This window comes from Felis catus, chromosome B3, assembly GCF_018350175.1.
Source record: "Felis catus isolate Fca126 chromosome B3, F.catus_Fca126_mat1.0, whole genome shotgun sequence".
NCBI lineage: Eukaryota > Metazoa > Chordata > Mammalia > Carnivora > Felidae > Felis > Felis catus.
The window spans coordinates 80,454,518-80,482,034 of NC_058373.1; the positions used below are offsets into that span (position 1 = coordinate 80,454,518).

The following is a 27,517-nucleotide window of genomic DNA, read 5'->3' on the forward strand; positions in this document are numbered from 1 at the left end:
CAAGCATCAGCCCCATCAACATGGCTCAGTTTCAGTAGGAATAACTGTGCTGAAAAAGCAAGCTCTGTGTACCAAGATGACGTGGTATCCTAAGAATCCAGAGACAGCCACAGGAATTCTAAGATCTCCTGAAGGATTATGGCTAAGTGACTAAAATGCTGATTTGCATATCGGCATCATTTTCCCTGATTTTTGTCACCCCAATCTTATTTCATTCATATTTCTCAGGTGGAGCTAACTATTCCTGACAACAAAAATTGATAAAGGGATAGGTGAGTAGTTAAACCCAGCCAATGAGAAGCTATTAGTTTCCTGCTGAGGTCACTATTTGAAAGGCTCAAGAGAGCCACTGTCTGCCAGACTTAAACTGGAGGGCCTTCAAATGAGGCTATAGATATGGCCACAAGACACCTGAGAATGAAGACAGTGCAGAGCTTAGAGGTGACATCATTTGAACCCCTGGGTCTTACACTAGTGTAACTTGACTGTTGCAGCCAGCAGCAAAGCCTTGAAAGAGATACAAAATCTAATGGATGATTTAAACATCCTAGAAGAGCCAGAGAAATGCCAACCCAAATATAAGAAACAATGATTCTCAGACATTGAACATCAGAAAGCACAGCATAGTGATTCCTAAGAGACGGGAAGCAATCAAGATGCATCCTACAACTGCCCCATTTTCCTGGCGAGATTTTTTTTTTTGTTCAGGTTGCAGCACAGTCTCCTTGAGTTGCTCAGAGCTAGGCATATGGGTAAGTCAAGGCAGCTAGCAGTCACAAGGCAGGATAATAGGGAGTGGAGAGCTCTAGAGATCTGCAAAGGGTCTGATGAATGCCTGTGAGTGCAGGTGAGGAGGAAACCACCTGAGGCCAGGGAAGGAACCACCTACAAGGATCACAGGGAGGAGGAACAATCTTTGCCCAAGTGGGACCAGGAATAGTGTCTGTTCCCATCAACCAATTACCTCATAATTCATAGAGGATTAGCGAAAGTACTTAACAGGCTTTTTGCCTCAGAGCTGGGGAATATAAGCCCTAGACGAAATGCTGTTTTGGTCCCACCTAACCTTAAAAGCAAAACCCCAAAAGATCAAACTGTTACAATTAACCATGTACAAAAAAGCCTAAGAACGGAGAAATAAAAAAATATCTAAACACTCAACAAAGTAAATTTAGTGTCTGCAATCCAACTGAACCGTACCAGATAAGACACAGGCAATAAAGCTCATCATGAGAACCTTTCAAGAGAAACAGACCCAGAAATGTCACAGATGATAGAATAGACAAAGACATTAAAACACTTATTAGAACTATATTCCATATATTCAAGAAGATAGAACATTTTTTAATAAAGAAAATATTTTTAAAGGCCCAAAATGGACTTCTAGAAATGAACAACTTAAAGATCTGAGAGGAAAAATCTATTAGATCTATCTGTAGAATAACATTTATAAATTGAATTTAAAACTTAAGAAGAACTAAGTTTTTCAGATTAAGTTTAATGAACCATCAACTTTTTAAACAAAAATAGCTCCTTGAGTATTTCTTTGTGACCATAAACTTACACTGATAGAATCAAGACATACGTGAAGCTCTTTCCCCCCCCCCCCCCTTCCAATCACCTGTTTCAGTAAGTTCACTTTTTGGCTTAAGACAGTTTGAGATGGCACAAAAACAGACACATAGACCAATGGAATAGAATAGAAACTCCAGAACTAGACCCACAAACGTATGGCCAACTCATCTTTGACAAAGCAGGAAAGAACATCCAATGGAAAAAAGACAGCCTCTTTAACAAATGGTGCTGGGAGAACTGGACAGCAACATGCAGAAGGTTGAAACTAGACCACTTTCTCACACCATTCACAAAAATAAACTCCAAATGGATAAAGGACCTGAATGTGAGACAGGAAACCATCAAAACCTTAGAGGAGAAAGCAGGAAAAGACCTCTCTGACCTCAGCCGTAGCAATCTCTTACTCGACACATCCCCAAAGGCAAGGGAATTAAAAGCAAAAGTGAATTACTGGGACCTTATGAAGATAAAAAGCTTCTGCACAGCAAAGGAAACAACCAACAAAACTAAAAGGCAACCAACGGAATGGGAAAAGATATTCGCAAATGACATACCGGACAAAGGGCTAGTATCCAAAATCTATAAAGAGCTCACCAAACTCCACACCCGAAAAACAAATAACCCAGTGAAGAAATGGGCAGAAAACATGAATAGACACTTCTCTAAAGAAGACATCCGGATGGCCAACAGGCACATGAAAAGATGTTCAGCGTCGCTCCTTATCAGGGAAATACAAATCAAAACCACACTCAGGTATCACCTCACGCCAGTCAGAGTGGCCAAAATGAACAAATCAGGAGACTATAGATGCTGGAGAGGATGTGGAGAAACAGGAACCCTCTTGCACTGTTGGTGGGAATGCAAATTGGTGCAGCCGCTCTGGAAAGCAGTGTGGAGGTTCCTCAGAAAATTAAAAATAGACCTACCCTATGACCCAGCAATAGCACTGCTAGGAATTTATCCAAGGGATACAGGAGTACTGATGCATAGGGCCACTTGTACCCCAATGTTCATAGCAGCACTCTCAACAATAGCCAAATTATGGAAAGAGCTTAAATGTCCATCAACTGATGAATGGATAAAGAAATTGTGGTTTATATACACAATGGAATACTACGTGGCAATGAGAAAGAATGAAATATGGCCTTTTGTAGCAACGTGGATGGAACTGGAGAGTGTGATGCTAAGTGAAATAAGCCATACAGAGAAAGACAGATACCATATGGTTTCACTCTTATGTGGATCCTGAGAAACTTAACGGGAACCCATGGGGGAGGGGAAGGAAAAAAAAAAAAAAAGAGGTTGGAGTGCGAGAGAGCCAAAGCATAAGAGACTGTTAAAAACTGAGAACAAACTGGGGGTTGATGGGGGGTGGGAGGGAGGAGAGGGTGGGTGATGGGTATTGAGGAGGGCACCTTTTGGGATGAGCACTGGGTGTTGTATGGAAACCAATTTGTCAATAAATTTCATATAAAAAAAAAAAGTTTGAGAGAACTTCCTGCCATTTTCCAGGGGAAAAAAAAAAAAAAAGACATGAAATAGTTGACAAATTCTGAACAATATACCAGTCTAACTGGCTTTGAGGAAGCACATTCTATTTCACAGAACTGCTGAAACTGATGTTGAAGTAGAAATGGATTCAAAATTGAGATGTGCCCAGGGGCGCCTGGGTGGCGCAGTCGGTTAAGCATCCGACTTCAGCCAGGTCATGATCTCGCACTCCGTGAGTTCGAGCCCCGCGTCAGGCTCTGGGCTGATGGCTCGGAGCCTGGAGCCTGTTTCCGATTCTGTGTCTCCCTCTCTCTCTGCCCCTCCCCCGTTCCTGCTCTGTCTCTCTCTGTCCCAAAAATAAAAAAAATAAAAAAATAAAAAAACGCAAAATTGAGATGTGCCCAGAGAATACAAACCACAATTCAAGAACTCTTTTGTCCGTGAGAGACCAGAATTTTCATTGATTTTTATTATATTTGACAGTTACTTACACTAAGTCTACAACTATACATCTTTGTGAAAATACAACTGATTGTTTTTGGACTACTTTTTGTGCTAAAATATGCTTTGAACTGTTAATTCTGTGAGTAATTAAGTTATGCAGTTCACACATAAGTGAGTTTCTGCTCGGGTACCCTCTATTTTTAAAAAACTGTGATCATGTAATCTCCAAGTATGCTACCATCATTAATATTCCAAGATTACAACCAAAGTCACAGAAGACTGATTTTTTTAAATTGTAATTTTTTTTAAGGTTTATTTATTTTTGACAGAGACAGAATGCGAGTGGGTTGGGGCAGAGAGAGGGAGGCACAGAATCTGAAGCAGGCTCCAGCCTCCAGGCTCCGAGCTGTCAGCACAGAGCCTGAAGCGGGGCTCGAACTCACGAGCTGTGAGATCATGACCTGAGCCGGAGTCGGACGCTCAAGTGACTGAGCCACCCAGGCGCCCCTGAGTTTTAAACCTCTATTCCAATTTACAACTTAATATATACCAAGAATCAGGGGCGCCTGGGTGGTTCAGTCGGTTAAGCATCTGACTTTGGCTCAGGTCATGATCTCGAGGTTTGTGGGTTTAAACCCTGCGTCAGGTTCTGCACTGACAGCTCAGAGCCTAGAGCCTGCTTTGGATTCTGTCTCCCTCTCTCTGCCCCTTCCCCACTCATGCTGTCTCTCTCAAAATAAATAAATATTAAAAAAGAAAAAACAGCCACACATTAAGCCTGAGTGATACTTCCTATTCGCATATGCAATTCTCCAATCCATTCCTAATAAACTAGGAGGAGTCTTAATCCTAGTACTCCTAAAATCCTTAATCCTCCTAAATCCTTAATCCTCTCCATCCTAATTCTAGCAATCATTCCCCTACTCCACACTTCAAAACAACGAGGAATGACATTCCAACCACTTAGCCAATGCCTATTCTGATTCTTAGTAGCGGATCTACTCACCCTAAGATGAATTGGAGGACAGCCAGTAGAACACCCTTTCATCACCATTGGTCAACTAGCCTCCATCCTATACTTCTCAACTCTCCTAATCTTCATACCTATTTCTGGCATCATCAAAAATCTTTTAAAATGAATAGTCTTTGTAGTATATAAAAGACCTTGGTCTTACAAACCAAAAAAAGAGAATATCTGCCCTCCCTAAGACTTCAGTGAAGAAGCAGCACTTTGTTAGGTGCTCTAGATGTTAGCCTATGTAATCCTAATGATAAAGAACTTAAGAAAATAGGTAATGCAATTCCTGCTTTACAGATACAGACATACAAGGTAAGAGGTTAGCAGCTACCCAAGGTTATTCAGTTAGTAAGTAGTGGAATGTGAACCGACCAGATCGGAATCTAGAACCTTTTCCATTTGACATGAAGAATTACAGGATGATAGAAGTATTAGGATATTCGGAATTAAAGGATAGAAAACTGAGAGATACTTAGATACTCTGGGGATGCTAGAGTTATACAAACAAAGAGATTTATAATTTCCTCATCCCCAAAAGACTGGAGACAGTAGCTTAGCTGTTTCTAGCCAGTGTATATACCATTTCCAGAAATGAAGTTTCTAAATCCTAACTCAGGGTGGGAGTTTTTAAGAAAGCCCCTCAGAAGTATGCTAGCTCTTGCTGGGTTCAATGAGACCTAGTACAGATAACCCTCGGCACACAAATGGTCCTTTGCTCTATCTACGTGCTCCAGATAGCACCTTTCTGTCCTTGAAAGAAAAAGCCATTTCCATTATCTTTCCTAAATGTTGGCGCTTTTTGGGGGGGGGGAGGGGAGGTCAGCTGAAAATATGCCTCCATTATACAAATTTGAATACATCCATACCATAGAACCCCATGCAGCTGCAAAAAGTCATGAAGAAACTCTTGCTATACACTATTATGGAATGGTCTACAAGACTACAGATGTATTGTTAAATTAACAACAAAAAGGTACAGAACACTGCATATAGTATGATGCTCTGTAAAAAGAAAAAAAAATTCTATACACTTATTTATCGTGTGTGTATATAGACTATCCCAGGAAGGATACACAATAAACCAGCAACATTTGCTTCCTAAAAAGGGACCTGGGTGCCTGGAGTACATGAATGGGAAGGAGATGGAGAGGCTTTTCACTGTAAACCTCTTCTATGCTTAGAGTTGAGTACCATTTGTATATTATCTACTTGATTAAAAGTGTGAGAGAAAAAATACCTCTTTTGCTGTAGAAGGAGACAATAGGGAGTTTTAGCTCACAAAATCTAATCCACAAGTCTGATGGAGTCTTCTAATTTCCTACTTTACTTTCTCCCTCTGTAGCACTAAATACTGTTATCTACTCCATTCCTGAGATTTTCCTTTGGCCTCCTTGACTTAAAGTACCAAATTAGAGTCATTTGATTTGCAGTATGTTCCTGTCATTCCTAAAATTCAGACATCCTGGATAAGAATCAAGGTAAGGAAGTGTCACTGGATTTGTCATAGAATACTTTGTACAGGTACAGCTCATGTCACTCCATCTTGACAGGAGTTTTAAAAGGAAGAATGGCTTCCTTTTACAAAGGTCATTGCTAATGTCCGCATTAAAAAATATTCAACCCGGGGCGCCTGGGTGGCGCAGTCGGTTAAGCGTCCGACTTCAGCCAGGTCACGATCTCGCGGTCCGTGAGTTCGAGCCCCGCGTCAGGCTCTGGGCTGATGGCTCAGAGCCTGGAGCCTGTTTCAGATTCTGTGTCTCCCTCTCTCTCTGCCCCTCCCCCGTTCATGCTCTGTCTCTCTGTGTCCCAAAAATAAAATAAAACATTGAAAAAAATATATATATTCAACCCCAACTGAGCATCGGGAACCAGACTGCCTGAATTCAACCCCAGCCTCACCTCTCATTAACTGTGTGGCCCCAGGCAGGCTATCTCATGTCTGTAAACCTCCTTTTCCTCATCTCTAAAAAGGGGGAAAGAAGTGTCCAACTTCATAGAGTTGCTGTGCAGATTGACATAATCCACGAAAGCGCCTGTCGCCGGGTCTGAAGCTACAAGTAGGTACTGCACTGTAAGTTCAAAGGTCAGGGGCTGCTACTTCGTCCAGAGACCTTTACAGCCTCCAGGCACTGTGGGTGGTTTTGGAGTAGTTCTCACAGACAAGAATCCAGGAGCGGCGCCTCGCTCAGCTCTGCAGTCTTGGGGCTCTTTGTGGCTACATCAGAGATGTGCCAAGACCTTCCTCAAGACGGGTGCCACTGTTGTTCAAAAGGCTGCTATGGCCATAACACAAGCTCTAGGACCTAAGATTCTGTACACAGCAAGGCAAGATTCTGTACTCCAGGGGCACCTGGGTGGCTCAGTCAGTTGAGCGTCTGACTTCGGCTCAGGTCATAATCCTGCAGTTCGTGAGTTCGAGCCCCATATCGGGCTCACTGCTGTCAGCCTGTCAGCGCACGGCCTGCTTCGGATCCTCTGTCCCCCTCTCTTTGCCCCTCCCCCCCACTTGTGCTCTCCCCAAAATAAATACTAAAAAAAAAATTCTGTACCCCACTCCGCAACCCTCCCAACTGCTGAAATGTGGGGTCCAAGGTGCAGCCTTCCTATGTTTACACAATTATAGTTCTGTGAGGAAGGCAAGTCTCCCTCACTAGCCTCTGTGGAGGCAGCAGTTCAAATATCTCCTCTTGGAATACCACAGAATGTCCCAAGTTGTCCCCAGGCTGTAGTAACAGGAAGGGAAGGAAATAAGCAATTTTCTCATTCCTCAGGTGCCATCTGTGATTTGCTCTGCCTCCCTCCTGGCACAGAGTCGGCTGTGATCACCCCCGTGTGGTCTGCCTGTGGGTAGCGCATGCCAGCTGTCACCTCTCCCTCGACTGCCCATGCGGACAAATGTGCCAGCGTCTGCGCCCGTGTATCTGCCTTGGCATGGACTCTGAATCCTGACAAGACATCAAGACCCGGCTCCAGTGTAGCCCTGACAGGCTCCCTGAATTCAGAGAAATGTTTGATGGTCAACCACCCTAATGCTGATGTCAGAGCGGATCCAGCCCCAGAGACAATCCTTGGGCTCCAGAGCACGTGACGCTCAGGTTTCTAATAAATTGCTTGTGTTTGGGAAGAAAGCCATCCAAAGGTGTGAGTGAAAGAGACCACTTTGACTCTGAAACCAGTCAAAATAAAGATAGTAGTTTTTAAAGATTAGAAATCAGTTCCTGCATGTAAGGGACATTTATTCTCTGTCCTCTTTAGGCAACAACTTATCACCTGGTGTTTTCCTTCCGTCCTCTACCTCCTCACACATCCCAGCTTTCATATCACAATATATAGATATCCTAAATATATACAGAAAATAGATGCCCAGGAAAAAACAAAATTAAATTTTGTCCCCACTGCTTTTAAATATTGTAAATATTTACTGGGACACCTGGGTGGCTCAGTCGGTTCAGCACTGACTCTTGATTTTGGGTCAGGTCATGGTCTCATAGTTCGTGAGATCAAGCCCTGTGTTGGACTCCATGCTCAGCGCAGAGCCTTGCTTGGTATTCTCTCTCCCTCTCTCTCTCTCTCTGCCCTGCTCTGTTCTCGCTAGCATACTCTCCCTCTCTCGAAAAAAAAAAGAAATAAATGAGCATTTTAAAAACTTGTTAAAGGGGCACCTGCGTGACTCAGTCGGTTAAGCATCCGATTTTGGCTCAGGTCATGATCTCACAGCTCATGGGTTCGAGTCTCACATCGGGCTCTGTGCTGACAGCGCTGACCCTGGAGCCTGCTTCTGATTCTGTGTCTCCCTCTCTCTCTGCTCCCTCCCCTACCCCCTCAAACTCTCTCTCTCCCCCCCCCTCAAAAATAAACAAACATTAAAAAACAATTTTAAAAATTTGTTAAATATTCCAGTTTGTCTTCTCTCAGGGTGTCCTCATGCACTATCATTAAGGAGTAATGGCACCCGATCATTTGACTTTGGGCTATGTCTCCAGACTACATGTCCTGTTTTCAAATTTTAGAATGTAATTATTTCATTTCAAAGGAAAGAAAAAGAGAGGATGGTAATAAGTGAATAGAGTACATCAGGGTTTGGGAGCAATTGCTTTATTACTCTCTTAGATTAAAGGTTCCGAAACTATAGAATTAGAGCCACTCAGAATTGAAGGGGACCCCAGGGACCCAGCCTAGCTGCTCAAGGCCTATCACCCCTCCACCAACCTAGCCCCCACCGAGGCCAGCAGTCCTTCAGGGTTGGGGCTGTGCTTTCCTCCCAAGACAACCAGAGCCATCCTCACAGAGCAGAACCAACCTGCAAGGAAGCTCAGGAATGCCACCTTCATATACGCACAAGCACGTCAAACTTCTGACACTTGACCATACACATAATGATTTGGCTTGAAGAAAAAACTTATCAATCAGCCATCAAAGAGCAGCTAATTCTAAAACTTCAAATGTGTCTAGAAGAGAAGCCCTCTTGCAGAGAGGATCCTCACAAATTCTCCAAAAGTCATCATGTTCACACAGCGACTTTCAACCGTAACACAGGATTTATCAGTTCTACTTACTGAAAATTGTCTACTTTGTGGAGGAGCATGGGTATTTGTGAAGAAAAGAATCCATAACCATACTTATAATAAATAGGTCTGCCGGTACATAGCACCATGAGCAGAAAACACTAGGAAAGCTTTGTCATCATGAGAAAACCCAGGCATCAGATTGAAGCCAACCTGCAATCTGCTTATCTCCTTTTGCTTATCTCCTGTTTTCTCTGGTGCTCCAGGTACCTAAATAAGCAGGCCTTGTTGTCATCAGTACGCAAAAGCCACAGTGGGGCTCAGCATTTCACGCACATTATGTTTCAGTGGAGATGTTCACTTGTGTACCAAGGAGAACAGAAATAGGAAATTCCAAATGCCCTGAAAAAGTTCTGCCTATTTTTTTTTAATTTACTTATTCTTGAGAGAAAGAGAGAGAGACAGCGAGTGAGCACAGGTGTGCACATGCATAAACAGGGGAGGGGCAGAGGGAGCGAGGGAGAGAATCCCAAGCAGTTTGGCCCTTTTTCCCCCTGCCTGCCTTCTTGTGCTGGGACGTTGGTCTTCTCCTGGCCTTGGACTGAGACCTACACCATCAGCCTTCAGACCCAGGCTAGAATTACACAACCAGCTAGCTTGCAGAGAGCAAACTGTAGAACTTCTCAGCTCAGACAATCATGTGAGCCCATTCCTCATAATAAATCTCCCATTATACATGTGTATATATATGTGTATATATGCACATTGCACATGCATATGCACATTCATGCTGTAATATATCACATATAGATATACATATAAGGAGATATATATATTCCTACTGATTCTGTTTCCTGTTTCTCCGGAGAACTCTAGGACAGATAGACTAGATAAATTGGATGAGTGGATGAATAGATAGGATTAGATTAGGTAAGGTTAGATTAGATAGAACCAGAGAACAATAATTTTAAAGTAGCCCTGGGCAGCAATGAAAATAATGATTGTAACATTATTTTACTATTTACTATAACATTGACTGAGTCTCTTCCTGTGCTGGGAGCTGGCCAAGTTTACAGATGTGTGCTGGGGCTGCAGCTGTGCAGGAGAGAGGATTCAAAGGCTCTGGCTGTGGAATTAAAGCATCACCATCCTTCAAGAACTCTGCTGGGTACACAGCACCGTCAGAACAGCTGTGTTCTGTACAAACACCTTGGTTTTGTCTCAGCTTCATGACAGAGAATCCCCGTCCATTACTTGGATTTACACGTGGGTAATGGACAAGGCTGAGAGCCAAGAGAAGCCACTTGAGGAAGATCATCACCATTAAATGAGGAAGAAATATAATGAAACCAGCCCTCTGGGGATGATCTAGAGGTATAGGGAAGACAGGGATCTGGGGTAAAAATAAACTGCACAACTAAAGCCAACCCAATGCTGCTGGAAATACCCCATTCCCAAGAAGTGAGGTGGGCAATGAAAGCTGCTACCACTTTGATTCTGTTGGTCTCCAAATGAAAAGTGGACATCAGAGGGAAAGAGAAAGAGTTGAAGAGAAAGACAAAGAGTTCAGTAGGAAGAGGGCCAGGTGGCTGGAAGAAATAACTTGTGTCAAAAGAACATTTTCACACAATTCGCCAAGATAAGGTGGATAACCAGGCCCTTCTAAGGGACTCCAAAATGGCCACAAGAACAGGAAGGCCTCTAAGCCCATCCAGGTGACATCAGAGGCATTAAACAGCAGAATGTGTATTTTATACTGTGTTGATAAAGCCTAGATAGGTACTCATAGACCATTTTATAGGTAAGACAAACTGAGACATAGAAAGAGGTTTTCTGGGGGCACCTAGCTGGCTCAGTCAGTTTATGATCTCACGGTTCATAGGTTCGAGCCCCACATCGGGCTCTGCGGGCACAGCTCAGAGTCTGGAGCCTTCTTTGGATTCTTTGTCTCCCTCTCTTTGCCCCTCCTCTGCTCACACTCTGTCTCTCTCTCTCAAAAATAACTAATAATAAACATTAAAAAAATTTTATTTAAAGAAAAAGAAGAAGCCAGGACTGCAGTTCTGAAGACTGTGCTCTCACCTGACTCTACCACACCACCTGCTTAGCAGAATTTGGATTATCTGGACAAACCCCAGATACGTATAGGGAAACAAGTGATGTGTTTACATGAATTTTGTCACAGTTTATTTATAAACCTCAGGATAGGGTCCGACATCATGGCCATCCTTGATCTCTGGTATGCGATATACTTCATCCCACCCAGGCCATCAGTTGCCTTCTAGTTACAAAAAAAAAAAAAAAAAAAAAAAAAAAACTGCTCCAGAGGTGCCTGGGTGGTGCAGTAGGCTAAGCTTCCAACTTCTGCCCAGGTCACGATCTCATGGTTCATGAGTTCAAGCCCCACATCAGGCTCTGTGCTGACAGCTCAGAACCTGGACCCTGCTTCAGATTCTATGTCTCCCTCTCTCTCTGCCCCTCCCATGCGCTCTCTCTCTCTCTCTCTCTCTCAGAAGAATAAATAAACATTAAACAAGTAAAAAATAAGACTGCTTCAGCAAAAGCCTTGCAAGAGCCTTGAGTATCTACCTCATTTGGCCCTTTCTGAGGGAGACAGCCTTATGTCCTGACCCTGCTACCCTAAATTCATTCTGTAGCACACAACCTACCATCTGAGTCATTGGTGACTGGATTAGCACCTCAACCTATACACTGGCATAAGGCAATCTTAGCCCAAGAGGGGAATCCCATATGTAGTGGTGGCTAAACCCAAAGATTTTCTCTCTTAGGGCATTTTTAGGAAGAAGGAGCAGGTAGGAGCAGGTTCAAAGGCAGAATGATGTTCAGAGACAGTCAGAGCAAAGGGAACTCAGCTTGGCTAAGGTGGGCCATGGTAGAGAACTAGGGTTGGTTTCATGAAGTCCTGATACTAAGGGGAAAAGACTATGCCATTGAGTCACAATGCATCCTCATGGACATTTTGGGGACTAAACTCTTTCCCAGACTCATGAAGCCTGGCCACAGGTGTTCCTGGCTTCCCATGTGCCAGGTAACAGGACTGTCATCTGGGTCTGTGTGAGTCCTCACAGTGAAGCCACCCAGTCGTTGAGTTAGGCTGAATAAGTCTCTGATCATGTAGCTAGTAGCCATCAAAAGAATTATACTGTTAAACTACCAACCAACCAAGATCAGTTTCTTTTTTAATTTTTTTTAAGTTTATTTATTTATTTTTAGAGAGACAGAGATAGCGTGAGCAGGGGAAGGGTGGAGAGAGGAGAGAGAAAAAATCCCAGGCAGGCTCCATACTGCCAGCACAGCGCCCAACGTGGGACTCAAACCCACAAAACCATGAGATCATGATCTGAGCTGAAACCAAGAGTCAGATGCTTAACCAACTGAGCCACCCAGGTGCCCCCAAGTCAGTTTCTATTTCGAAGAAATTATTTGGGGAATGATTACTTCTTTCAATACAACCCCAAGACTTAGCAATGGCAGAGTGGGAAAGAGACAATGCTGCAGACAGTGTGCTTTCTGGGGCACAGGTCTGACTTTGCTTTTCCATGCTGTTATTGCCTTGTTAATATTCCTGGTCTTCATCCCAAATCTCATGAACGCTTCTCTTTAGCCTCAGTAACTCCACCAACTTATCCACACTCATGATCTTACTTCCTTTCTGACAATGAGATTCTAACATTCCTGGAGTTGAGAGGCAAAAATCAAGAAAGCAAGCAAGAAAAAACTATTACATCGACTGGATTGACTGGAGCCTTCCACTGCCATCTCTTTCTTGCAAACATTACCACGTCTTCGTTGGCTTTTGTCTACTTCCGTCAGCCAATCTATGACCAAAGAAAAGCAACAGTGGTCTGGTGTCCTTTCCAGGCACTGCAGAACATGCAATGCTAGCCAAGGTTTGCCACTGGAGTTTTTACTCTCTTCTGAATGTTAACAAATGTGACTGCTCTCCCACCTCCAAAGAACACTGCTGGCCTTAATCAAAAACCATTTTGTGTTTTTCTCATGGTTGGGACTTTGGATGGCTATGGAGCTAGGAAAATCTCAGTGACCCCTTAGCTTGGACTCTGATTTGTTACTCTTATTAGGAAGGCCTGAAAGTATTTAAAACTTTATTTTGAAGAAAATAACATTTCTAACATTTCTTTGGGTGTGAAAAATGTTTTCTGTTAGCTCAGGTGTGTTAACATAATATACGTAAGAGTCTCTCTCCACCATACCAGATCTTAGCAATGCCTGTTTCAGAACCCAAGTGATCAAGGTTTACAATATACAGACTTATTACTCACCAGGCCTTAAGGTGCTCCCAGGCACTGCGTCAGAGTTTTATTCATCCCAGTCTCCACCTCCCCATAAGACCTGATGCTTGAAAAAGGCTCAGAAATCATGGAGGGATGGAGAATGAGGAGGGGTGAGAGGGCAGCATAAATGAATTTTAGGACCATTCATCAAAATTGTACATTTGACATTATAAACTCTCCGAACACACCCATCACCAAGTGAAAAGGAGAGAAGGCACAAACTGTCCTCTCTTTTCTTGACCACAGCAGTGTTTTCCCAGGTCAAATTATCCTTTGAACATCTACACTCTGTCACATAAAAAAAATAGACAAAGCCTCCACGTAGGATTAGAAGTGACCTGTTTGTGTCTTTAACAATGTGGCTATTCTCTTCGTGTTTTTAAGGAAATGTGTGGAGATGACACTGGGTGGTGTAGTCTTACTGGATGTCCTCTTAGATGCCCCCCAACTGAGCATTATTCTAGAACAGAGCTACTCTGGCTATAATAAGCACATGAATTACTTTTAAGCTAAAATTTAAATGTTAAATTATGTAGCTAAAACTTCTATTTAAAAAAGTGGCTCTTACTAGCCAAACAAGGTCTATTTTAAGAATTGGCAACATCATTATCTGTGTTTTCCAATGTGGTTTAAATTGTACATACTGCACTTTCAACGATTTCGCTGAAGTTCAAAATCAACCTGCAAAATAAAAACTAATTTTTACTGAGAAGATTTCCACAGAAATCAGAGATCTATGAACTGGGTCTCCAGCAGGAATGACCTTGGTTGAGCAATGATAATTTTATCCCTGATGGTTAATAGCAGGATGGCATGATATATAGGTAAAGTCATCTCTAAGTTGGCAGAGGTCAACACACACACGCACACACACACACACAGGTCTCAGTTTATAATGAGAAGGATTCTAATTTCTCACAAGTGAAGGACAAGTAGATCACCCTCATAGAGTTTATACTCAAGAAAGAAGACATAAACTAAATAATAAATTTGATAAATGACCTATTATGTTAAAAGATTATAATTTCTACTGGAAAAGAAAAAGCACTACAAGGTCAGGGATAGAGAATGGGCTTGGGAAGAATAGTGTTAAGTAGTCCAGGGCTAGCTTTGTTGAAAAGGTCAGAGTTGAGCAAGGACTTGAATGAGATGAAGCTTTGAAGAAATGTTCTGATTTCTTCATTAAAGAGTCTTGCCACCATGACCTCCGCACACAGGATCCAGTGGCCTTGGTTCCAGTAAACACATGGGGGCTTATGACAAGAAGGTGAACAATCCTAGCATTTGTCTGCTCTTCATCAGGGTGGGATGCTGGTGCTGTTTCCACATCAACTATTTAGCAACATTCCCAACCATGCACATCAGTGTTAGTGAGCTGGGATGAAAGCATGTGTTCCAATGACAAAGTCCCTTCTCTTTTCACTGCCCCAGCCTGCCTATCTAGTATTTTGGGTTCCTTAGCATCATTCTCCATGGACAGTTGTAAGGAAAGCTTTATACTAGGGTCATTCTTATGGATATAGAAATTGATATATTTGAGATATGGTAATGGTGATAAAAACTGGAGTCAGGATCTATTTCCATATTCACAAAGCTGAACTTTGATCTGAGAATTCTACCACTGAACAGACTTAAACCACACCCACAAATGATAAGTAGATCAAGTGATCACCCAACACTATATACCTTCGTCAACTTAGGGTGCTGTAACATATTATCACAGGCTGGGTGGATTAAACAACAAACACTTATTTCTCACCCTTCTAAGACTGAGAAGTCTGATATCAAAGATCCAGTGTCTGATGAGGGCCCACTTCCTTGTCTGCAAATGACCATCTACTTGTAGGATCCACATGTGTTGGAGAGCAAAGGAGGAACAAGCTCTCCCTAGTCTCTTCTAATGGCACAAATCCCATTCATGAGGGCCCCACCCTCATGACCTAATTACCTCCCAAAGACCCTACTACCTAATACAATTACATAGGGGCTTAGGATTTCAACATATGAATTTGGGGTGGGAGGAATACACACATTCAACCTGTAACACTATTAAAAAAAAGATTTTTAACACTATTGTAAATTTAGATTAACTGCAAGTCTATAAATGTTTATACACTTCAAATTTCATATATTACACATCATTCAGATGTTGCTTGTACTTTCAAAGTTTAAAAACCATCTGTAAAGTTCTCATTTCTCTTTGAGTATCCATTAGGGCTGCCAAAGATCTGGTTAACCTTAATGCAAACACCAGTGCCATGGGCTCAAAGAGTCAAAGACCTTCCACGTTTCTCTTGGTGCAGTTTCAGTACACACCCTCTGATTCCACATCCCCCTGGCTGCCCTCTGTCTCCAAACCATGTTCATTCAGAGCCCAGCCGCTATGCTGTGCGCATAGCAAAATACATGACATAAAATTTATTATTTTGAAGTGTACCATTGAGTGGCGCTAAGTATTTTCACAATGTTGTACAACTATCATCACTATCTGGTTCCAGTTTTCATCATCCCCAACAGAAACTTCATCACCATTAAGCAGTGCCTCTGCATTACACACTAGTAACCACTAACCTGCTTTCTGTCCCTAGGGATTTGCCTATTCTGGATATTTCATATAAGTGGAATGATACAATATGTGGCCTTTCACTTAGCATCGTGTTTCCATTGTTCATCCATGTTGTAGCATGTAACAGTACTTCATTCCTTTCAATGGCTGAGTGATACTCCACTGTATGGATGTACCACATTTTATTTGTCCATTCATACACTGATGGACATTTAGGTTATTTCCACCTTTTGGCTACTGTATACTGTGTATATTGCTGCAATGATCCTTCATGTACAAGTTTTTTAACACCTGCTTTCAATTCTTTCTTATATTAATTTTTATTTCTTTTTTAAAGTCACTCATTGCAAGCATGACAGGAAGCTGGTAGGTTTACTAATGATGTGGGAGATGGTGAAGCAGAGTCAAGAGGAGTCACATTACAAAGTGAGCTGCCTTCCCTCATCTCTCCGTCTCCAGATCCTTGGTCTCCTGCAGGCGCCAGAGACAAACCTCCCATCTTTTCACTCATATTTGTCCTCTTCCCAGTGAGGTCCCTTGAGGTCTCATGTTTTTTTACCCCAAGAAAATTTGTCAAGGAAATTCTTCTAAAGAAAACAGCCTTCTTGCTGAAAGGAATTCTGCTAAATATAATTTTCTTCATCTTCTTGCATAAGGACCTACGCATGGGGAAGGTGGTTAACCCTAGAAACCAGAAAGCACACATCAACGTGGGTTTCCTATGATGAGGGAAAAGACACTGACAGCACAGTGTAATTTCTGGTAAGTTCTGCCTCACAGGTAACCCATTACTTAACTGTGTACTAGTACGCAATGAAATTGGGACCTAAAGCAAGAAAAGGATCTTTGGGGAATTAAACATAAATAGAAAGTAACAGAGCATGAAGCTCTCAAACAAATCAAAGCAGTTGATTGAGCTTTCAGTCCCTCGGTCCATGGTCCAAAGCATATGGACCACCCTTCTTTTTCCCTACAGAACACAAAGAGATAAGACAAGATCACCAGAAAATCTAGGATCTGGCTAGAACCAAAATGGAAGAGCTGCTCAGCCTGACAAGCTACTAGAATGGAAATGTTCCAATAATTGTACATTCAGATATTGACAATCTGAGTAGGGGCTATACTAATAAGAAAGAGAATAGGGCAACTTTCCTGTTGAGTTACAATCAATTCGCTGATGCCTACTATATGCCAGACACTGTAGGAAGCTAAGGATACACTAATGAATCACACTTGGCCCATTCCTCAAAGGATTCCCATAGAGTAGAAAGAGAAAAACATCTAAACAGTTTTAAGTTTACATGATACTAGTCTGAAAACACAAACTAATGGAAAAGGCAGAGAAGTACAGGAATGATAGACGAACAGGCACATGACACCACACAAGGGAACTGTTGGTTATACATAAACCTTTTTTAGTCCATCTTCTCCATTTGTTAAAGTCGTATTTTGAGCCCTCGTGACTCTCATCTGATTTTGTGAATTTATCTGTGAACTGTTTTTCATGACTCTTAGGCTCACCTCCCTATAGGCTGCCCTCCACTCTCACCATCCTGACTCACACAAAATTTAAACCCAATAATAATGACCACACATGGAGCATTTTCTGTGGGCCAGGAATTGTTAAGGACTTGACATTACTTCATTCAATCCTTACCTTACAAATAAGGAAACTGAATGACAGAGCTAAATAGTTTGCTCACGATCACCTCACTCGTAAAATTGATAAGCTAGGTGGTAGAGCTGGGATTCAAAACCAGTTTTGTCTGAACTCTTTTGTTTGTCCTTAACTACTGTCATATACAGCCAAAATTCTTAGTATGTAAAACTGATTTAAACAGAGAAGGGTTTATTTTTTAAATGTTAAGTCTAGTTCTACTTCCACAAGATGTAGAAAACCACAAGATACCCTGACAATATGAAAACTTAATAATTTAGTACATAAAATTTTATTTATTTAAAATTTTGTTGAGATGATCAGATCACCGGGGTCTTCTGAAACCTGCAGGTAGAGAAGATACATTGAAAAAAAGCCTCCAGCATCTGGGGCCACCTACTAAGCATAAGGGAATAGCAACCCACTACCAGAATTTTAAGTCTGTGGTGCCGTGCAAGTAACCATACAGACAACAAAACTCAAGCCCATCTCAAGTGCTGACTAGATTAACTTAGCTCTCTCACTCCACAGTAATGGACTGAGAGAATAAAAAATGTGCCTATTTCTGATTTATCTCATTCTCAACTGTTCTAGGCACAGTGTCCAGCATCCAGGGAAAAATTACAAATACAGGCTTTATCTCAGATACGGCAGGTTCAGTTCCAGACCACTGCAATAAAGTGAATATTGCAATAAAATTAGCCAAATAAATTTTGTTTCCCAGTGCATATAAAAGTTATGGTTATACTCTATTATAGTTTATCAAGTGTGCAATAGCATTATGTCTAAAAAAAAGGTACCTTCATTTAAAAAACACATTCTTGCTAAAAAAAAAAAATGCTAACCATCGGGGCAACTGGGTGGCTCAGTCAGTTAAGTGTCAGACTTCAGGTTAGGTCATCATCTCGTGGCTTGTAGGTTCAAGCCCCATGTCAGGCTCTGCTGAGAGCTCAAAGCCTGGAGCCTGCCTCAGATTCTCTGTGTGTATGTGTCTCTCTCTCTGCCCCTCCCCCACTGGCGTTCTTGCCCTCTCTCTCTCTCTCAAAATAGAAGCATTAAAAAATTTTTGTTTTTAAATGCAAACTATCGTCTGAGCTTTCAACAAGTTGTAATCTTTTTCTGGTGAAGGGTCTTGCCTCAGTGTTGATAGTTGCTGATAGATCAGAGTGGTGAATGCAGAAGGTTGGGGAGGCTGAAGCAATTTCTTAAAATAAATCAACAATGAAGTTTGCTGCATCAATGGACTCTTCCTTTCACAAATTTTATCTCTAACATATGTGATGCTGTTTAATAGCATTTTACCCACAGTAGAACTTCTTTCAAAATTGGAGTCAATCCCCTCAAACTCTGCCACTGCTTTATCAACCAACTTTAGGAAATACTCCAAAACTTTTGTTGTCATTTCAACAATCTTCACAACGTCTTCAACATGAGTAGATTCCATCTCAAGAACCTACTTTCTTTCTTCATCCTTAAGAAGCAGCTCCTTGTGTGTTCATGTTTTATAATGACGTTGCAGCAATTCATTCACATCTTCAGGCTCCACTTCTAATTCTAGTTCCCTTTGCTATTTCCCCATATATACACTTACTTCCTCCACTCAAGTCTTAAACCCCTCAAAGTCATCCAGGAGGGTTGATAACAACTTCTTCTTCTTTTTTTTTTTTTTATTTTTTTTCAACGTTTTTTATTTATTTTTGGGACTGACAGAGACAGAGCATGAACGGGGGAGGGTCAGAGAGAGAGGGAGACACAGAATCGGAAACAGGCTCCAGGCTCTGAGCCATCAGCCCAGAGCCTGACGCGGGGCTCGAACTCACAGACCGCGAGATCCTGACCTGGCTGAAGTCGGACGCTTAACCGACTGCGCCACCCAGGCGCCCCGATAACAACTTCTTCTAAATTCCTGTTAATAATGCTACTCTGACCTCTTTCCATAAATCACGAATGTTCTTTTTGGCATCTAGAATCCTTTCTAAAAGGATTACTACTTACGGGCGCCTGGGTGGCATGGTCAGTTAAGCACCTGACTTTGGCTCAGGTCATGTCTCGTGGTTCATGGGTTCAAGCCCCCCATCAGGCTCTGTACTGACAGCTTTGAGCTTAGAGCCTGCTTCAGGTTCTGTGTCTCCCTTGCTGCCCCTCCCCTGCTTATGCTCTGTCTTTCTCTCTCAAAAATAAATAAACATTAAAAAAAAAAAAAAGGATTGCAATTTAGTTTTCCCAGATCCATCAGATGAATCACTGTCTATGGCAGCTATTACCTTAAAAAATGTATTTCTGGGGCGCCTGGGTGGCGCAGTCGGTTAAGCGTCCGACTTCAGCCAGGTCAGGATCTCGCGGTCCGGTCAGTGAGTTCGAGCCCCGCGTCAGGCTCTGGGCTGATGGCTCGGAGCCTGGAGCCTGTTTCCGATTCTGTGTCTCCCTCTCTCTCTGCCCCTCCCCCGTTCATACTCTGTCTCTCTCTGTCCCAAAAATAAATAAAAAACGTTGAAAAAAAATTAAAAAAAAAATGTATTTCTTCAGTAATAAGACCTGAAAAGTCACAATTACTCCTTGCTCCATGGGCTACATAATACATGCTGTGTTAGCAGGTATGAAAACATTAATCTTATTGTACATCTCCATCAGAGTTGTTGGGTGACAAGGTGCATTGTCAATAAGAAGCAATATTTGGAAAGGGATTTTTTTTTTGAGCATTAGTCTTAACAGTGGGCTTAGGATATGCAGTAAACCATGTTGTAAACAAATGTGGTACCATCCAGGCTTTGTTGTTCCATTTATAGAGCTCAGGTAATATAGACTTAGCATAATTCTTAACGGACTGAGGATTTTTGGAATGATAAGTGAACCCTGGCTTCAATTTAAAGTTACTAGCTGCATTAGCCCCTAACAAGAGAATCAACCTATTCTTTAAAGTTTATTTGAATAAATAATAGCTAAAAATTTCTGTAAGCTGGGGACAACCAGGCTCAGCAATCACAGAGAGTTCCAAACAAGATGAACCCAAGGAGGCCCACATATGACACATAATAATTAAAATGTCAAAAATTAAAGATAAAAATAGAAGTTTTAAAGCAGCAAAATGAAGCAATTAGTTATATACAAGGGAAATCCCATAAGGCTATCAGCTGATTTTTCAGCAACAACGTTGAATATTATCATACTACTCCCTTCTGGCCTGCAGAGGGCTAAAAGGTAAAAATCTTTGGTAAAAGTACCAAGAATACTCTAACCAGCAAGGTTACAATTCATAATGGAAGGAGAGAAAACCAGTGTCCCAGACAAACATAAGTTAAAAGAGGTTATCACCACAAAACTGGCCTTACAAGAAATGTTAAAGAAACTTCTTTAAGTGTAAAATAAAAGGTAATAATTAGAAATAAGAATATTATGAAAGGATAGAAGACTCACAAAACAAAGAGATGTAAAATATACAACATTACACATTAAACATGGAGGCGAGGAGTAAAAATGAAATTCTTTTAGAATGTGTTAAACTTAATGTGTCAACTTAATATAGACTGCTATATACTTAGGATGTTATATATGAACCTCATAGTAATAACAAATGAAAAACCTAAAATAGATACCCAAGAAATAATGAGAAAGCTGAGCGTAACACTAAAAAAGTCATCAGTTACAAGGAAAGAGAGCAAGAAAAGAGGAAAGGAACAGAGAAGAACTACAAAAGCCACCAGAAAATAATTAACAAAATGGCAATACCCACCAATAATTACTCTAAATGTAAATGGTCTAAATGCTCCTATTAAAAGACATAGGGTGACAGAATGAGTACAAACAAAACAAATAAACAAAAAAACCCCACAAGACCCATATCAATATGCTGCCTACAAGAAAACAATTTCAGACCCAAAGACATACACAGATTGCAAGTGAAAGGGTGAAAAGTGAAAGGATATTCCATGCAAATGAAAGTGAAAATTAAAAAAAAAAAAAAAAACACACGGTATCAAAATACTTGTATCAGACAAAATAAACTTGAAAACAAGACTAACAAGAGTTGCTTGGATGGCTCAGTTGGTTTAGCATCCGACTTTGGCACAGGTCATGATCTCACGGTTTGTGGGTTCGAGCCCCATGTCGGGCTCTGTGCTGACAACTCGGAGCCTGGAGCCTGCTTTGGATTTTCTGTCGCCTTCTCTCTCTGCCCCTCCCCTGTTCGTACTCTGTCTCTCTCTCTGTCTCTCTTTCTCTCTCTCTCTCGTCTCACAAAAATAAATAAACATTAAAAAAAAAGAAACAAAACAAAACCAACAAGAGCAAAGCATACTACATAATAATAAAGGGATCAATCGAACAACCAAATATAACATCTGTAAATATTTATGCACCCTACATTGGAGCACCTAAATACATAAAGCAAATCTTAACTGACATAAAAGGAGAAATTGACAATAATACAGTAATAGTAGGGGACTTTAACACCCCATGTACATTAATGGATAGATCATCCAGGCAGACAATCAATAAGGAAACAATGTCTTTGAATGACACATTAGACCAGGTGGACTTAACAGATATATACAGAATATTCCATCCAACAACAACAGGACACACATTCTTTTAAAGTGCACATGGAACATTCTCAAGGATAGATTACATGTTAGGCCACAAAACAAGTCTCACTAAATTTAAGAAGATGAAAATCATATCAAGCATCCTTTCCAACCACAATGGAATGAAAAAGAAATCAATTACAAAAAAAAAAAAATAACTGGAAAAACACAAACACATGGAGCTAAGCAACATGCTACTAAACAACCAATAGGTCAATGGAAAAAATCAAAGGACATCAAAAAATACTTGAAGACATATGAAAATGAAAACACGATGGTCAAAATCTTTAAGATGCAACAAAAAACATGCTAAGAGATTATTATAGCACACAGACCTACCTCAAGAAATGAGAAAAAACTAAACAATCCAATCTTACACCTAAGGGATCTAGAGAAAGAAGAACAAAGCCCAAGGTTAGTAAAAGAAAGGAAATACTAAAGATGAGATGGGAAATAAATGAAATAGAGACTAAAATAAAATTTAAAAAGATCAATAAAACCAAGAGCTGGTACTTTGAAAAAATAAACAAAATTGATAAACCCTTAGCCAGACTCATCAAGAAACTAATAGAGAGGACTCAAGTAAATAAAATCAGAAATGAAGAAGTAACAAGCAATACCACAGAAATATAAAGGATTATAATAAAATACTACCAAAAAATATATGCCAATTAATTGGACAACTTAGAAGAAATGGATAAATTCCTAGAAACATAATCCTCCAGAACTGAATCAGGAAGAAATGGAAAAACTGAACAGACCAATTAGTAGTAATGAAATTCAATCAGTACTGAAAAAACTCCCAGGGGTGCCTGGCTGGCTCAGTAGGAAGAGCATGTGACTCTTGATCCCGGGGTCATGAGGTCGAGCTCCATGTTGGGTTAGAGAATACTTACTTACATACATACATATGTACATACATACATACATTTAAAAAAAACTTTAAAAAAAATACTCTGGAGCACCTGGGTGCTGGCTCAGGTCATGATCTCACATTTCATGGGATCAAGCCCTACATCGAGCTCTGTGCTGACAGCATGGAGCCTGCCTGGGATTCTCTGTCTCCCTCTCTCTCTGCTCCTCTCCTGCTCATGCTCTCTCTTTCTCAGTAAACTTTAAAAACATAACAACAACAACAACAACAACAACAACAACAACAACCCACTCCCAAACAAAAGTCCAGGACCAGGTACATTCACAGGTGAATTCTACCAAATATTCTTTTTTTTTTTTTTTAAGTTGATTAATTTATTTTGAGAGAGAGAGAGCAAGTGCAGGAGGGACAGAGAGAGAGGGAGAGAGAATCCCAAGCCGGCTCTGCAATGTCAGTGTAAGGAGCCTGATGTGGGGTTTGAACTCACAAACCTGTGAGATCATGACCGGAGACGAAATCAAGAGTCCAATGCTTTATCAACTAAGCCAACTAGGCACCACATACCAAATATTCAAAAAAGAGTCAACACGTGTTCTCCTCAAACTACTCCAAAAAACAGAAAAAGAAGGAAAACTTCCAAATTCATGCTATGAAGTCAGCTTTACTCTGATACCAAAATCAGATAAAGACTCCACTAACAAAAGGAAACTACAGGCCAACATCCCTGAGGCTATGGATGTAAACATTCTCAATAAAATACTAGCAAACTGCATCCAGTACATTAAAAAAAAAATCATTCACCATGATCAAGTGGGATTTATTCCAGAAATGTAAGAATTGTTCAATATCCCCAAATCAACGTGATACACGTTAACAAAATGAAGGATAAATAAAAATCATATGATCATCTCAATAGATGCAGAAAAGCATTTGACAAAACCCAACATCTGTTTATGATAAAAACTCTCTATAATGTGAGAGACATAAGGGCCGTATACAAAAATTCCATAGCTAACATCATGATAAGTAGTGAAAAACTGAGCACTTTTCCTCCAAAATCAGGAAGACAAGGATGTCTACCCTCACTTTTTAAAAAATGTTTATTTATTTATGAAAGAGAGACAGCGCGAGAGCACATGAGTGTGAATGGGGGAGGGGGAGAGAGAGGCAGAGAATCCCAAGCAAGCTTGCACTATCAGAGCGGAGCCCAACATGGGGCTCCAACGCATGAACCATGGACTCATGACCGAGCCGAAATCAAGAGGTAGACGCTTAACTGACTGAGCCACCCAGGCACTCCTCAGTCTTGCCACTTTTATTCAACATAGTACTGACAGTCCTAGCCACAGTAATCAGACAAGAAATAAAAGGCATTGAAATTAGTAAATAAGTAAAATTGTCACTATTTGCAGATGACATGATACTATACAAAGAAAACCTTAAAGACTCTACCAAAAAGCTTTAGAAAGCTTTTAAATAAATTCAGTAGTTTGGGGATACAAAATTAATATATAGAACTCTGTTGTGTTTCTATGTACTAATAATGAAGTAGCAGAAACATTAAGAAAACAATTCCATTTACAATTGTACCAAAAAGAGGGTCGCCGGGGTGGCTCAGTTGGTTAAGCATCCGACTTCAGCTCAGCTCATGATGTTATGGTTGGTGAGTTCGAGCCCCGCACTGAGCTCTCTGCTGACCACATTGAGCCTGCTTCAAATCCTCTGTCCCTCTCTTTCTGCCTCTCCCCTGCTTGTACTCTGCCTCTCTCAAAAACAAATAAATTAATTAATTAAAAAGAATAAAATACCTAGGAATAAACTTAACCAAGGAGGTGAAAGACCTGTACTCTGAAAGCTATAAAACAATGATAAGAGAAACTGAAGATGAAACAAACACATGAAAAGATACTTCATGCTCATGGATTGGAAGAATTAATATGGTTAAAATGCCCATACTGTCCAAGGGCGCCTGGCTGGCTCAGTCAGTTAAGCAACCAAATCTTTTTTTTTTTAATTAATTTTTTTTAATGTTTATTTATTTTTGAGAGAAAGACTGAGGAAGAGTGTGAGCGGGGGAGGGGCAAATAGAGAGAGAGAGGGAGACACAGAATTTGAAGCAGGCTCCAGGCTCTGAGCTGTCAGCATAAAGCCCAACACAGGGCTTGAACTCACAAACAGTGAGATCATGACCTGAGCCAAAGTCAGACGCTTAACCAACAGAGCCACCGAGGTGCCCCATCAAATTCAGCTGTAATAAAAGCCCTAGTTTGGGATTCATCCCATTGTTACAGTTCACGACAGATCACAAGTTCTGATATTTATTCTGGAAACATGGTCATACAAGCCATAACCATAACAATTGTACGAATTAAAGAACACAGAATTACATATGACTTGTTAAAGAAAAGACACATTTGCCATAACCTCAAATGATGAGTATGATATCGACGTTGAGAGAAAGACATTATAAACAGAAGAAACCACAGCAGCAAACACAGAGAGGTAGGAGAGTATGGGCACACTTAAGGAATTACAGGTAACCTGTTTTGGTTGAAGGGTCGTATGTAGCTGAGATTTTGTTTATATTTTGGGAAATATTGAAAGGGAAGGCAGGAAACTTTAATTTGGGAGATTATGGGAAATCCCCAAATCCTGAGGTAAGTTATTTGTGTTTAAATCCACATGTATAGTGAAACTATTGAAACTTTTTGCACAGGCACATGGCATGATCAGGGTGGGCTGCCAAAATGAGTAATTTATGACAATGTAAACTTGAATTGGAGAATGTGAAAACTGGACTCAAAAAAGATGAGTTAGGGAGGAGAAGCATATATTGGGTTGATTATACCTGGTTTCCTTACATAATCATTAATAGCATGTTATTTCAGTCTCAAAAATATTTTGGCCTGGAAGATAAATTAATACATTCCCCAGTTAGGATACATTTTTTAAACATAATTTATTGTCAGATTGGTTTCCACACAACACCCAGTGCTCATCCCAACAGGTGCCCTCCTCAATGCCCATCACCCACTTTACCCTCTCACCCGCCTCCCATCAACACTCTGTTTGTTCTCAGTATCCAAGAGTCTCTTATGGTATGCCTCCCTCCCTCTCTGTAACTTTTTTTTCCCCTTCCCCTCCCCCATGGTCTTCTGTTAAGTTTCTCAAGTTTCACATATGACTGAAAACATATGGTATCTGTCTTTCTCTACCTGACTTATTTCACTTAGCGTAATACCCTCCAATTCCATCCACGTTGCTGCAAATGGCCAGATTTCATTCTTTCTCATTGCCAAGTAGTATTCCACTGTATATATAAACCACATCTTCTTTATCCATTCATCAGTTGATGGACATTTAGGCTCTTTCCACAATTTGGCTATTGTTGAGAGTGCTGCTATAAACATGGGGGTACAAGTGCCCCTATGCATCAGTACTCCTGTATCCCTTGGGTAAATTCCTAGCAGTGCTATCGCTGGGTCATAAGGTAGATCTACTTTTAATTTTTTTTTTTAAAGGAATATAATTTTATTTATTTTTTTTTTTTTGTTATTTGACTTTTTCATGTTTATCTGTCTCTTTTTTTATGTATATGAAATTTATTGACAAATTGGTTTCCATACAACACCCAGTGCTCATCCCAAAAGGTGCCCTCCTCAATACCCATCACCCACCCTCTCCTCCCTCCCACCCCCCATCAACCCTCAGTTTGTTCTCAGTTTTTAACAGTCTCTTATGCTTTGGCTCTCTCCCACTCTAACCTCTTTTTTTTTTTTTCCTTCCCCTCCCCCATGGGTTCCTGTTAAGTTTCTCAGGATCCACATAAGAGTGAAACCATATGGTATCTGTCTTTCTCTGTATGGCTTATTTCACTTAGCATCACACTCTCCAGTTCCATCCACGTTGCTACAAAAGGCCATATTTCATTTTTTCTCATTGCCACGTAGAATTCCATTGTGTATATAAACCACAATTTCTTTATCCATTCATCAGTTGATGGACATTTAGGCTCTTTCCATAATTTGGCTATTGTTGAGAGTGCTGCTATGAACATTGGGGTACAAGTGGCCCTATGCATCAGTACTCCTGTATCCCTTGGATAAATTCCTAGCAGTGCTATTGCTGGGTCATAGGGTAGGTCTATTTTTAATTTTCTGAGGAACCTCCACACTGCTTTCCAGAGCGGCTGCACCAATTTGCATTCCCACCAACAGTGCAAGAGGGTTCCCGTTTCTCCACATCTTCTCCAGCATCTATAGTCTCCTGATTTGTTCATTTTGGCCACTCTGACTGGCGTGAGGTGATACCTGAGTGTGGTTTTGATTTGTATTTCCCTGATGAGGAGCGACGCTGAACATCTTTTCATGTGCCTGTTGGCCATCCGGATGTCTTCTTTAGAGAAGTGTCTATTCATGTTTTCTGCCCATTTCTTCACTGGGTTATTTGTTTTTCGGGTGTGGAGTTTGGTGAGCTCTTTATAGATTTTGG

General features: G+C 40.9%; 2 long non-coding RNA genes across 2 annotated transcripts in view; one reads left to right on the plus strand and one right to left on the minus strand.

Annotated features, from left to right (window-relative positions):
• LOC123386037 overlaps positions 1-27,517 on the minus strand; it is a 117,154-nt gene that overhangs the window by 15,924 nt on the left and 73,713 nt on the right. The window lies entirely within an intron of this gene.
• LOC123386038 lies at positions 6,250-7,666 on the plus strand. Its single transcript, XR_006599493.1, has 2 exons — positions 6,250-6,599; positions 7,300-7,666. It is a non-coding gene; the product is annotated as an uncharacterized LOC123386038 (long non-coding RNA).